The following is a 14,048-nucleotide window of genomic DNA, read 5'->3' on the forward strand; positions in this document are numbered from 1 at the left end:
AAACTTACCGGTCTATAGTTATGTAGGTGAGTTTTAATACCCTTTTTAAATATTGGGACTACCTCTGCTATACGCCAGTCCTTTGGTATCGCTCCTGATCTAATTGACTCTCTGAAAATCAAATATAGGGGTCTCAATATCTCTACATTAAGTTCCATAAGAACCCTGGGGTGCAGTCCATCCGGCCCAGGAGATTTATTTATCTTAATTTTATTTAGTCTCTACCGGACTACATCCTCATTTAACCAAGTTCCTAGAACCAGGTCATTTTCGTAGCTTATGTTATGCTCTACTTCCGTCAACCTGTCCTCATTCGTGAATACTAATGAAAATAATTTATTAAATAAATCTGCTTTATCCTATCATCATTAATCAAGACATCCAACTAGCCCTTTAAAGGCCCAATATTCTCCCTTTTTAAGCTTTTTCCGTTTATGTGGTTTGTTATACTCTCCTTTGCGATTTGTTTTTTGTTTTCTATTTTTGCTGCTCTGATTTCTTTTTTGCATTTTTGCAGAGGTAGTCCCAATATTTTTGGTACATTCTTTGTAGGACTGGAATGATTCCACTGTTCCTTCAGACTTAAATGCTTTGAAAGCACGCCTTTTTTTATCCATTTGTTGCTTGACCCTCTTATTAAGCGACATTGGTTTAAATTCCCTACTCCTGTTTTTGTTGACTTTGGGAATATACAAATGATTGTACTTATTGAGTGTAGTTGTTTAAACATTCCACATTTCAGCAGTATTCTTACCTTGCAATACAATTTCCCAATTGATGTCCCTCATTGCTTGTTTCAGCAAAATTAAATTGGCTTTATTAAAGTTAAATGTTTTATTTAGACCCTTGTACTGTTGTTTTTGAAAGCTGATCTCGAATGTGATCATATTGTGATCGCTATTTCCTAGGGTCTCCCCTACTTTAGTATTGGATATTATTTCCTTATTATTAGTTAGTACTAGGTCCAGTATAGCCCTATGCCTAGTTGGTTCCCGATTACCTGAGACAAGTAGTGATCTTTAAGCATGTTTAAGAACCTATTACCCCTAGTGGTATTTACTGTTTCAGTGTTCCAGTTTATGTCTGGGTAATTAAAGTCCCCAACAATAATGATGTCCCCCAAATCTGCAGCTTTTTCGATTTGCTGCCAGAGTAGTAATTTATCAGACACACTAATATCTGGTGGTTTATAGCATGTCCCTATTAGAAGTTTTTTTGTATCTTTACCCCCACTCGAAATCTCAACCCACAATGACACCACATTATCTCCAGTCCCCTCGTAAATGACTTCCTTTAAATACGATTTTAAGAAAGGTTTAACAAAAAGACAAACACCCCCTCCCTTTTTATTAGCCCTATCCCTCCTGAAGAGGGTGAACCCCTCCATGTTTGCTGCCCAGTCGTGTGAATTGTCCCACCATGGGCAATATTTACTAATATTCGTGTTTGAGTCGGTTTGTGTAGTGTTTAAACTCGGGTGCATTTTCATGCAACTTTTTGAAACTATATATGCAAAGTTACGAATCAGTCGACTTTATTGTTTTCGTGTTTTCCGATGTCAATGTCAGTCATTTTTTTTGGACCATTCTCGGCCGTCATTGTCATTTGCGTACGTCTTTTGGTTGTTTTTTCCGGTATTTTTTCTAAGTTAAACGCGGCAGGTTTTTTTTAATACCCCGGACACATTTTCACTTTTAGTTTCGTTTTTCATCCCCGTTCGTGATTGGTTGTGTTTCAGATGTAGGATTGTCTGTGCGCAACCATATAAATACGCCCCAAACCGTCCGCACCTCGTGGGTTTAGTTAGTGGTGAGGAGGAGGGAGGTTGTGCTGTGGAGGTAGGTGAATTTGTGGTTTGGTGAGGAGTGCTGGTAGCGATTTCTGAGTGTGGTATTGTGTTTGAAAGTCGTCTTGTCATTCTTGTAGTCTTGTATTTTGTGGTTTTGTCTCTTTTTTTGTCCAAGTTATTTTTCTTTATAGTCCCTTGTCAGTGTTTGTGTGTGTGTGTGTGTGTGTGTGTGTGTGTGTGTGAGTTGTGTAATGGTAGTGGAGGAGTGTGTTGTTTGTCTATTTTTTTCTGTGTTAAGTGTTTAGACACACAATTATGTGTGACTCAGAGGTGGGTGAGGTGGAGGGTGTGAGTGAGGGGGAGGAGGTTGGTCAGGTGGGTGAGGTTGCTGCAGCAGCCTCAAGTGACAGTGATAGTGACAGTCAGACAGTTCCGCAGCCACGCACCACTACTAAGACTGGGGTAAAGTTTAGTTTTGCTGAAAATGTGGCATTGGTGCGTGAGCTGATGAAGTATCAGCGGCAGCTATTTGGGCCTGAGTCCACCAAGGTGCCAACACAGAGGAAGATGGTGTTGTGGGTGAAAGTTGTTGCTGCTGTCAATAGTGAGGGGGTGGTCAAGCGGACGGAGGACACGTGCCGCAAACGGTACTATGACAAAAAGCGACGTGTCAAGTCCAAAATGGCCAAGGAGGCGAAGTCGGCTCGAAAAACCGGTGGTGGCCAGCCCTATATTGCAAGATATCTGGAGTATGAGGAGCCCATGCGGAGTGTAATACCTCCTGAAGTAGTCTCTGCAACCCATGTCCGGGATTCAGATAGGCCCAGGAAGAATGGTGAGCATGTGTATTTGCATTAACATTCTATGACCTTATTTTTTATTTTTTTTAAATGTGTGTCATGTCACATTGCATATTACTACCATCTTCAAGTGTGTGTCAGCAAATACATTGTTTTGGGTAATGTTTTATACAAAAGCCAATGTAACATCTTACTTTATTGTATGTCATGTGTTTTTTCCAGTATATTTTGCATGTGTAGTTTGGACTTGGTGTGTCATTGAATTGTCCTGCAATAATGTTTTCCTTTTGGACATTTTTTTGTTTTTTAATTTGGACTATGTTTTAGATTTAGGTTATCCATGTGCAATGTTTCAAAAACAGTGGTTGTCATGTTAGAGGCTGGAGTAGTGGAAAGTGGTTTGGAAACCACTTACATGTGTAATGTCATTATTACAGAATGTAATATTTTTTATTTAAAAAACCACTATTTGTTTGTTCAGTTTGAGTTTGTATTTGTACCGTGACACAACACTGCAGTGTAATTTTTTTTTGTTTTTTTTTGTTTGGCTCATATAGTGGTAATGTGTGTTTGGAGTGCCACATCACAGAGCAATTTAGATATTGCATCTGTAATATTTTTCCTTTCATTACAAAATGAAGATGTGTGTGTTTGTGGTTGTTAATGTATGTATTTTTACTTGTGGCCTATGTCAGCGTCCTGTACATGTTTTCCTGTGTTGAACTTTCCATAGTGCATATGGCTATTGGACAATGTTTATTGTTTTATGTAGTGGTTTTTTGTTTCCGGTCCTTATGTTTTTCATAAAAATAAAGCAAGCATTTCTTAAAGAATACATGTTTATAAGCATAATGGGTGGATGTATCAACAAAAGCATGAATACATGAGTGTTTTTTTTTTTTTACAGTGTTTGAAAAAAGCAGTACTACTCATCCTCTAGTAACTCCCAGCACATCTAATGATGATGACGCTGCGGAAGCAGGTAAAGTGTCCATTGTAGTATAGGGTATGTTTGTAAAGGAATGGCCATAACAAAATTTCACTTTCATTAATAGGTCCACCAAAAGAAGTCTGGAGCAGCAGAAGTGGGACTTCTGTAAGACATCACCACAAAAAACCTGTGGCAGCAAAGAAAGCAAGGTCGGATGTCCAGGGCCAACCACAGCAGGCTACCCCGCCACGAAGATTATCGACAGTATGTTCGGTCCCCCCACTCCAAATTTTGGAAACACCTCCAAGACGTCATCCACACTCCCCTCATCTTGATTGTGAGTATCAAACTGAAATAAATGTAAACAATTTTAGATCGTAATCAAACTTTTTCTTAACCGCATTAAGTCAAAACACATCAAAAACTTATATACTTACCGAAGTAAGTTAAACATGAAATGGAATCCAAGCAAAATGGCCTTGTCCACATCCAGTAAAGATATGTATGTCCACTTGAGCCATACAGTAGCACATTGTGTGTAAGATGCTGCAACATAAACTCATGTTTAATGTTTGCAAATAGTAAGTTTGTTTATCAAATTTTCACATGTGTGTTTGAGCTCACATTGCCAAATATATATAAAAACATTACTATGTTTGTTTTAGAAAAGCTATAAGGTAACATATTATGGTTTACAATGTGTTTTTTATTGTGGAGTATGTCTGATCTACAATAAAAAAGAAGAAAAGTGACTGATTGCGCTATTTCTCCAGGTGCGTATATGAATAAAAACACGTGCTTTTCACTTCTCTGGTGTTTATTTTAGTACAAACGTTATATCTCATACAACAATATAATAAAAAAACTCTTTGAGGAAGCACCTGTGTGCGAAACGCGTTAGAGAATTGCCTTTCACCCTGCCAAGTGATCAGCGACATTGTTTGGGATCAACCCTGCCGGATTGGGAGCTAAGGACAACCAACGAGACCTCCTACACACCTGCCGCTCCAGCTGAACTGCAGTCAAAGGAGACGCGGCTAGCAAGGTGGAGAGTCTATTCTGAAAATTGTCCACATACAAGCGGCCCCACTCACGTTGAGGGTTAGAAACCATCCAGCACCGCTACCACCACGGAGGACGGACGGGGAGAAGGAAAGCAAACCAGCATCGCTGTGCACGGCGAGGATCTCCCCATCACGTCTGCATCCACGGACACGGTGGTAAGCGGCTCAATTTAGAAACTGTCAGTCCATGGACTTTGCAATTATATGAATGAGAACTGTGGTCCTATGCTAAAGACTGAGTTCTAATACAACGAAGATAAGCAATATTCAATGTTGTGGAAACTGTGTCTTTAAACAGAGAACTGAGTTTTCACCTTGGAAAATCACCGTTTAAACGTTGTGGATACATAAATCATGTTGCATTTTAATCCAGGAGTGTAACTATTAATTGTCTCTGATAGATTTGAGCACTGGATGTCTAAAACAGAGAAATATCATCATTTTTATTATTATAAAATAATTTTTTAGAATGTGCCCCTAATGAGTATGCATACTTAAAATTTTTTTATTATATTGTTGTATGAGATATAACGTTTGTACTAAAATAAACACCAGAGAAGAGAAAAGCACGTGTTTTTATTCATATACGCACCTGGAGAAATAGCGCAATCAGTCACTTTTCTTCTTTTTTCTTGTGTAGCTTCTTGATCAGTGTTTTGATCAAGTTTTAGCTGTACGTACACAGGTACAGCTGGACAAAGATTGCAGCTCTAAATTTATAAATCTCAAATTAAGAGTAAATAATACAATTAACAAATTAGCGCCTGGATCAGGGTTGTTTTTTCTGATCTACAATAAAACTAAAGTGTTTGCTTTCACAATTAAGTAACCAGACACATTTGCACAAACAGCCATATGTATGTATTTAAGTTATGAGTGATGATGTTGCTAGGCAGAATATCTGAAAGCAACAGTGAATGACGTGTTCCATGTGTAGTGATTTGTTTTCAATTATCAAACATATGGATAGCTAACGGCAAATTTTTTGACATTTCAGCTTCTAGTCCTGGTAACAGCATCCCTCCGCAACAACAGCAACACAGTGACATGGAGGAGACAATCATCTTAGAAATGCAGCCATTTAGCCAAGGAATCAGCCCCCCAGCACCTGTGAGTACACCACCACAGCAAAGCATACCACCACCACAACACAGCCCAACAACACCAGTAACACAAGGCCCTGATCAGGTGTTTTGGACCATTTGGGCTAGACAGCAGGCCACTAATGAAGATTGCCTGCGTAGGCAGACACAAATGTTTGCAAGCCTACCATGTCACCTCAGAAGAATAACCAGAAATATGAGTAGACAAAATGAACAAACAACCAGAATTGGCAATACCATGGAACTCATGCGTACAGACATTACACAGGTCATGGGCAACTTACAGCGCATAATGGAAGAACAGCACAGACTAATGGAAGAACAGCACAGACAACAGCAAAGTTATATGAACATTTTTCAAAACAATCAAAAGATTCATGAAAGTTTATTCCGAATTGTAGACAATCAAAATGCTGCTACACGTGAACTCAATGCCACCCTAACTAACCTGAATAAAACACTCAGATCCATGCACCAACAGCAAACAAGCAGCAGTTCTGGTACGACTACTCCAAATATCACGCCAGCCTCATCACCACGAAGACACTCCACCAGAGCACGACAACATGACAGTGCTAAAGGCAAAGGGCAGGACAAGCAGGCACCCAAAAATTTTTAACACAAAACAAACAAATTTTACATTTCTGAGAAGTAATTCAAAATAGTTAGTAAGTGTATATTTGGCAAAATATATATAACACTTAGCTCCTTGACAATTTATACAACATCATTAATTATAAGTGGTACAAACAACAGCATAAAATTTGTACGCACATTTATTCTTTACCATCTTTGTTTTCTTTTGGAGGAGGGAAATGTTGTTGGAGCTGCACATACATGTTAGCAGGAAGTAACCAGACCACTTGATTTTTTTCTAATCATTACTCTTTCTAGATTCCAATCATTCTCCTATCCTGCACACACAATCATTGCCAGGCAGCCACATACATGTTAGCAGGAAGTAACCAGACCACTTGATTTTTTTCTAATCATTACTCTTTCTAGATTCCAATCATTCTCATATCCTGCAGCCAATACACATTACAATGTGATTGTTAACTATTTTACCTTTCTTCTTTATACAACATTACAAGAATAACACAATTGAGTTGCGTGAAAAGCTTTTAATATGTTGTCATTGAATTGAGATAATTCATTGCCAAAATGAATGTCATTATTGTTGGGCCATGTTTGTGTGTGTTAAAAATGAGTAATAATGTTATTACACATGATGCAGAAACCAAAAAATAATACATTTCTAACAAAAAAAAAAAGTGTATAATAATGTATATATGTGGCAAACTGTGTATTTACTAACAAATCAGCAAGTTTACTGCAGCAAACATTATGAAATAAATTATTTTGGATGAGAGTAAGTTTGTGTCCCTTAAATATGATGGAGCATCACACATAGGGACACATGTATTCCTCAAGGCTAACATATTATATGTTGAGGACTGTTTATTTAGAACACAGGTTCTCAAACTCGGCCCTCAGGACCCCACACAGTGCATGTTTTGCAGGTCTCCTCACAGAATCGCAAGTGACATAATTAGCTCCACCTGTGAACCTTTTAAAATGTGTATGTGAGTAATTCATACACCTGTGCTTCTACTGGGTTACCTGCAAAACATACACTGTGTGGGGTCCTGAGGGCCGAGTTTGAGAACCTGTGCATTAGGACGTTACACATAATCATAAAGTAAAATACTAAATAAATTACTATGTGGATTATGTGTGCTTGTAATAAATTATCAGTGCAAGTTTAAGAACACTTATCCAGACTTAATGCATGCCACTCATAATCTGTTGCTTTGATTTTTAAAATAAACACAATACACATGCGACATTAATTTTGCATAAAGCGAGGGTATGTTTGTATGTCTCAAGGAGACAGACACATTCTGAGTAATGGTTTTTACAATAAAAATGGGCCAACATCTATTTATGATTACACAACAAATGAAATAAGCAAACTAAACTTACCTTAGAAATAGCGAGTGATGAGCTCTTGCCTAACCTGCCTCCCTACATCTGTACTCCAAGTATCACCAGATGTCTCTAATTCCTCTGCTTGCTGGCTGCTTTCTTCATCCTCCTCCTCCTCCTCCTCCTCCTCAACATGTGGCAGATGTTGTTGCAAACACATGTTATGAAGAAAGCAGCAGCAGAACACAATTTGAGTCACCTTCGAGGGAATATACAACAAAAGGCCACCAGACTTATCCAGACACCGAAACCTAGATTTCAGCACACCAAAACATCTTTCTATCACATTCCGCGTAGACTTATGTGCATGATTGTAATTGTGTTCAGCAGGGGTATCAGGTCGAGACAATGGAGTTAGAAGCCAAGAGAAACAGCCATATCCTCCATCACCTAAAAGACAGATATAGTAACGTGATTCATGTTAAGATACAGCAACACATAAGTAACACACTGTGGGGCAGATGTATTAACCTGTAGAAGGCATAAGGAAGTGATAAACCAGTGATATGTGCAAGGTAATAAAGGCAGCGGACAATCTGTTCCTAAATGTTCATTTACATATTGGAGCTGATTGGATGGTGCCTTTATCACCTTGCACATATCACTGGTTTCTCACTTCCTTATGCCTTCTTCTACAGGTTAATACATCTGCCCCTGTATTTGGACAAAGTATACGCAGGCCTACACATATCAAATTACATACCCAGCAGCCATCCATCTGGCATTTGTCCGTCCTCAAACTTATCAAAGAGGGATGACTGACTGAGGATGAAGGAGTCATGGCAGCCCCCAGGGTAACCAGCAACAACACTCATTATTTTGAGATTTGCATCACAAAACACCTGCACATTTGTGGAGTGTTCTTGATGGCGATTAGTATATATGTGCTGCCTGCCCCTAGGTGGTCTCAGCTGAATGTGTGTGCAATCTATGGCTCCAAGCACATTGGGCATGCCAGCCAGCTCATATAAATCTACCCTGACGGCATGCCACTGAGACTCCTGGGTAGGGAAGCAGATTGAGGCATCGATGTGGGTCTGCAAAACAGCCAACACCTGTGTGTATATTTGAAAGAACAATAAACATGAGATTTTAGGACAGAACTGTCCACCGAGAAATTAAAACAAACAAAAAAAATAAGAGGTAGTTAGGTATACATCACCTGTGTTAATATTCTCGAAAATGAGGGCTGTGAGATTCCTATGACATCCCCAGACACAGCCTGAAAGCTACCAGTAGCCATAAAGTGCAACACAGCCAGGAGTTTGTGCAGGACTGAGACAGAGTGAGAGCGTGCTGTCTCAGGGTCTAGGCCCTGTTTGACAAAGTCATACAGACGGAAAATGTTGTTCTGATTTAGACGGAACATCTGTATGACCATATCATCGGACAATGCGTTCAAGTTTAAACGCCCCCTAAAAAAACGAGGCCTGCGCAGCCTCCGCAGAACCTGTACAACCTGCTAACCATGTTCAGTTTGTTGGCCCTGGTTACTTACAGGCTGATGTCTGAGTCTGAGGAATCCCACAGCACACAAAATATCACTGGTCCACAGTCCTGCTGCCATTTCTGAGTGTAGGTGGATTGAATTGGGCCTAACATCCTTTTATAGGCATTCGTATTCAGGTGTGATTGATTTTTGAGTTGCAACACATGTAAACACGCCTGAAAAAAGCAGGTCTATTTTTTTGCCGCTTTTTTTAACGATTCGCAAAAAAATACGACCGCATTTGAGCACTCAGAGACTAACACCCAAATACGAATGAATAGTGAATTCCCGTATTGTATGAAATAACAGCCGCGTTTGACCGATGGTCTATTCATTCGTATTTCTGAACTTTGCAAATCAAACCATTACGAATAGTCCAAACACTGCCGAGATTGGTGCTTAGTAAATTTCCGGATTGGGACTTAGAAAAAAGAACACAAATCGGCCAAACTCGGATTTTTAGTAAATATAGGCCCATGTCTCTGTAATGCCTATTATATCATATTGGTCATTAAGTGCAATTGTTTCTAATTCCCCCATTTTACTGGTTAGTCTTCTTGCATTTGTAATCATACACTTTAGTTTGGTAATTCCCTGATCCGTGAATTTTGTTGTGGATAACGTTTCCTTAGGACTCTGAGTTTCCCTTAAATTACCATTGGTGACTATTTTTCTCCTTCCCCCCTCTCCACCCTCATTATACTTTATACATCCCATTTTCCTTTGCTCTCTAGTTGTCCCACTAATTCTCTCTAATCCCTCCCCCCAGGCACCTAGTTAAAAAATCTCCTCCAAACTTCTAACAATCCTTCCCCCCAGCACTGCTGCTCCCTCCTCATTCAGGTGCAATCCATCATGATAAACAAGATGGCGCCTGACTGGGAAGTCTGCCCAGTGTTCTAAGAACACAAACCCCTCCTTCCTACACCAGTCCCTAAGCCACACATTTACCTCCCTAATCTTCCTCTGCCTTCCAGGACTAGCGAGTGGCACAGGTAATATTTCAGAGAATATTACCTTAGATGTCCTTGCCTTTAATTTTTGGCCTAGATCCTTATAATCTTTCTTAAGGACATCCCACCTACCACTTACCTTGTCATTGGTGCCAACATGTACCAAGACCGCCAAATCGTTCCCGGCACCTCCCAACAATCTTTCTACCTGGTCCGCGATGTGCCGTACCCGAGCACCCGGGAGACAACAGACTGTACGGTGATCACGGTCCCGATAGCAGATTGCCCTCTCTGTTCCCCTAATAATAGAATCCCCTACCACCACAATCTGACTAGGTACTTTGCTTTCTTTTGTTCCCTTTGTCCTGGAGGGACCGCTCCTCCATTTGCTAGAGGGAACGGTCTCCTCCAGTGCCGGCATTTCCTCACTGTCCTCCCCAGATTCTTCATCCAATCAGGCGAATTTATTGGGGTTTGGCAGATCAGAGATGTCCTGTCTCCCCCTCTTCTTCTTCCGTCTAACCATGACCCAGCTAGCTACCTGATTATCCTTGTCCTCATCTACCGGTGACCCCCCTGCAACTCCTACACCGTTCTATCTAAGCTCCGCTCGAGCTATCTAAGCTCCGTCTCCCTCAGTCACGTAACGGTTTGCTCCAGATCAGTTACCTGGGCTTCCAGGGCAACTGTTCGCATACACCTCTCGCTGATGCATTCACACTGGGCCGGTTGCTCCAGGTGCTCATACATCTTGCACGACATGTACTGAATGAGATCCTCAATCACGGCCACCCCAATTTTATTTAAAAGGGAAAAAAACTCTGACTCCCTGTACCTTTAGAAAAACAATACAGTACAATACAACGATACAGACAATGCAATACGATATGAACAGTACTGACTATGCTACACAATATGATACTATAGCCTAGCTGTGGAGGGAAACAATTTACAACACAGTAAAGTACGTGGCAATTTTAATGTATAAAAGATGTATCAATAGAAAACAGTCAATAAAACATTCAATACTAATTATAATAGACAATATAATAGACAATATGGTACTATTGCCTAGATGTGAAGAAAAACAATGATCACGACAGTACAATTACAATTACAGAACAGTGATTGGCAATTTAAATCAAGGACCGGGGGAGAGAGGAAAAGAAGAAAAGCACTTATGTACTATACAATATACTAGAGATGAGCGGGTTCGGTTCTCAGAGAACCGAACCCTACCGGACTTTGCCTTCCGAGTTCGGTTCCGAGCCAGGCTCGGGTTTTCCCGCCTGACTCGGAAGCCTGAACACGGCAAAACGTCATCATCCCGCTGTCAGATTCTCGCGGGATTTGGAATCCATATAAGGAGCCATGCGTCATGGCCATTTTCACTCCAGTCTCGGAGAGTGTATTGAGAGGACGTGTTCTCAGTGTTCAGTGTCTGTGTGGGGGCGGGAAAGTGGGGTGGCGAGCCTTGTGCTGTGTTATGCTGCTCAGTCCAGTCCAGTGTAGTCAGTGTATTGTGCTGCATCAGTACAGCCAGTTACAGTGTTGGTGTCCTCTCCTGCCAGTGTAGCTGTATAAAATGGTGCTGTGTTGTGCTGTCCAGTCCAGTGTAGTTAGTATATTGTGCTGCATCAGTCCAGCCAGTCACAGTGTTGGTGTTCTCTGCTGCCATATATCCAGTGTAGCTGTATAAAGTGGTGCTGTGGTGTGCTGTCCAGTCCAGTGTAGTCAGTGTATTGTGCTGCATCAGTCCAGCCAGTCACAGTGTTGGTGTTCTCTGCTGCCATATATCCAGTGTAGCTGTATAAAGTGTTGTGTTGTGCTGCATCAGACCAGTGGTAGTGTCCTGTTCATCAGTCATTCCAGTGACGATATACGCTGCTGCTATATGCCACTCCTGCCGTATAATAATTATAACAACAACCACAAGTCCCTTACAGTGTTGTTGTGTTGTGCTGCATCAGACCAGTGGTAGTGTCCTGTTCATCAGTCATTCCAGTGACGATATACGCTGCTGCTATATGTCCACTGCTGCCGTATAATAATAATAATAACAACAATCACAAGTCCCTTACAGTGTTGTTGTGTTGTGCTGCATCAGACTAGTGGTAGTTTCCTGTTCATCAGTCATTCCAGTGATGATATATGCTGCTGCTATATGTCCACTGCTGCCGTATAATAATAATAACAACAACCACAAGTCCCTTACAGTATTGTTGTGTTGTGCTGCATCAGACCAGTTATATCTGCCTCTCCTGCAGTGCACATGGTTTTGCCCAACTGCTAACAAAAATCCTGCTGCGATCAACTCAGAATTACCCCCCTTGTCTCATATAACTCCCAAAAAATAATGGAGAACAACAATTTTGAGGATAAAATAGGGAAAGATCAAGAAGAACCATTTCCTCCTAGTGCTGAAGCTGCTGCCACTAGCCATGACATAGACGATAAAATGCCATCAACGTCGTCTGCCAAGGCCGATGCCCAATGTGATAGTAGAGGGCATGTAAAATCCAAAAAAGCCAAAATTCAGTAAAAAGAACCAAAAAAAGAAATTTAAATAGTCTGAGGAGAAACGTAAACTTGCCAATATGCCATTTATGACAGAGTGGCAAGGAACGGCTGAGGTCCTGGCCTATGTTCATGGCTAATGGTTCAGCTTCACATGATGATGGAAGCCCTCATCCTCCCGCTAGAAAAATTAAAAGAGTTAAGCTGGAAAGAGCACAGAAAAGAACTGTGCGTCCTGAGATGGTATCACAAATCCCCAAGGAGAGTCCTAGTGTGTCAGCAGTTGCGATGACTAACCTTCCCAACACTGGATGGGAAGAGGTGGCTCCTTCCACCATTTGCACGCCCCCTGCAAGTGCTGGAAGGAGCACCCACAGTCCAATTCCTGATATTCAAATTGAAGATGTCACTGTTGAAGTACACCAGGATGAGGATATGGATGTTGCTGGCGCTGAGGAGGAAGTTGATGATGAGGATTCTGATGGTGATGTGGTTTGTTTAAGTCAGGCACCTGGGTAGACACCTGTTGTCCATGGGATGAAGAAGCCCATTGTGATGCCTGGGCATACTACCTAAAAAGCCACCTCTTCGGTGTGGAATTATTTTTCCTCAAATCCGGACAACAGGTGTCAAGCCATCAGTTGCCTCTGTCTATCTCCCTTATATGTCACCTGCTGCGCATTCATCAAAAGTCAGCATCAAGTTGTGAAACTTTGGGTAAGAGCATAAGCAGTCCAGTGACACCTAAATCCCTTCTTCCTCCTGTACCCAAGCTCCTTCAAGCCACACCACCAACTCCCTCAATGTCAACTTCCTCCTCAGTCAGGAACGTCAGTAGTCCTGCAGGCCATGTCACTGTCAAGACTGAGGAGTCCTTTCCTAACCGGGATTTCTCCAAAGGATCCTTGAGTGGTACGCCTGCTGTTGCTGCCGCTGCTGTTGTTGCTGCTGGGAGTCGATCATCATCCCAGAGTGGAAGTCAGAAGACCACTTGTACTACTTCCAGTAAGCAATTCACTGTCCAACAGTCCTTTGTGAGAAAGATGAAATATGACAGCAGTCATCCTTTTGCAAAGCGGATAACTGATGCCTTGCCAACTATGTTGGTGTTAGACGTGCGTCCGGTATCCACCATTAGTTCAGTGGGACTTAGAGAATTGTTTGAGGTACTGTGTCCCCGGTATCAAATCCCATCTAGGTTCCACTTCTCTAGGAGGGCGATACAGAGAATGTATACAGATGTCAGAAAAAGAGTCACCAGTGTCCTACAAATGCGGTTGTATCCAGTGTCCACTTAACCACAGACATGTGGACAAGTGGAACAGGGCAGACTAAGGACTATGGGGGTCATTTCAAGTTGATTGCTCGCTAGCAGTTTTTAGCAGCTGTGCAAATGCTATGCCGCCGCCCACT

Source organism: Pseudophryne corroboree, chromosome 1, assembly GCF_028390025.1.
Source record: "Pseudophryne corroboree isolate aPseCor3 chromosome 1, aPseCor3.hap2, whole genome shotgun sequence".
Lineage (NCBI taxonomy): Eukaryota > Metazoa > Chordata > Amphibia > Anura > Myobatrachidae > Pseudophryne > Pseudophryne corroboree.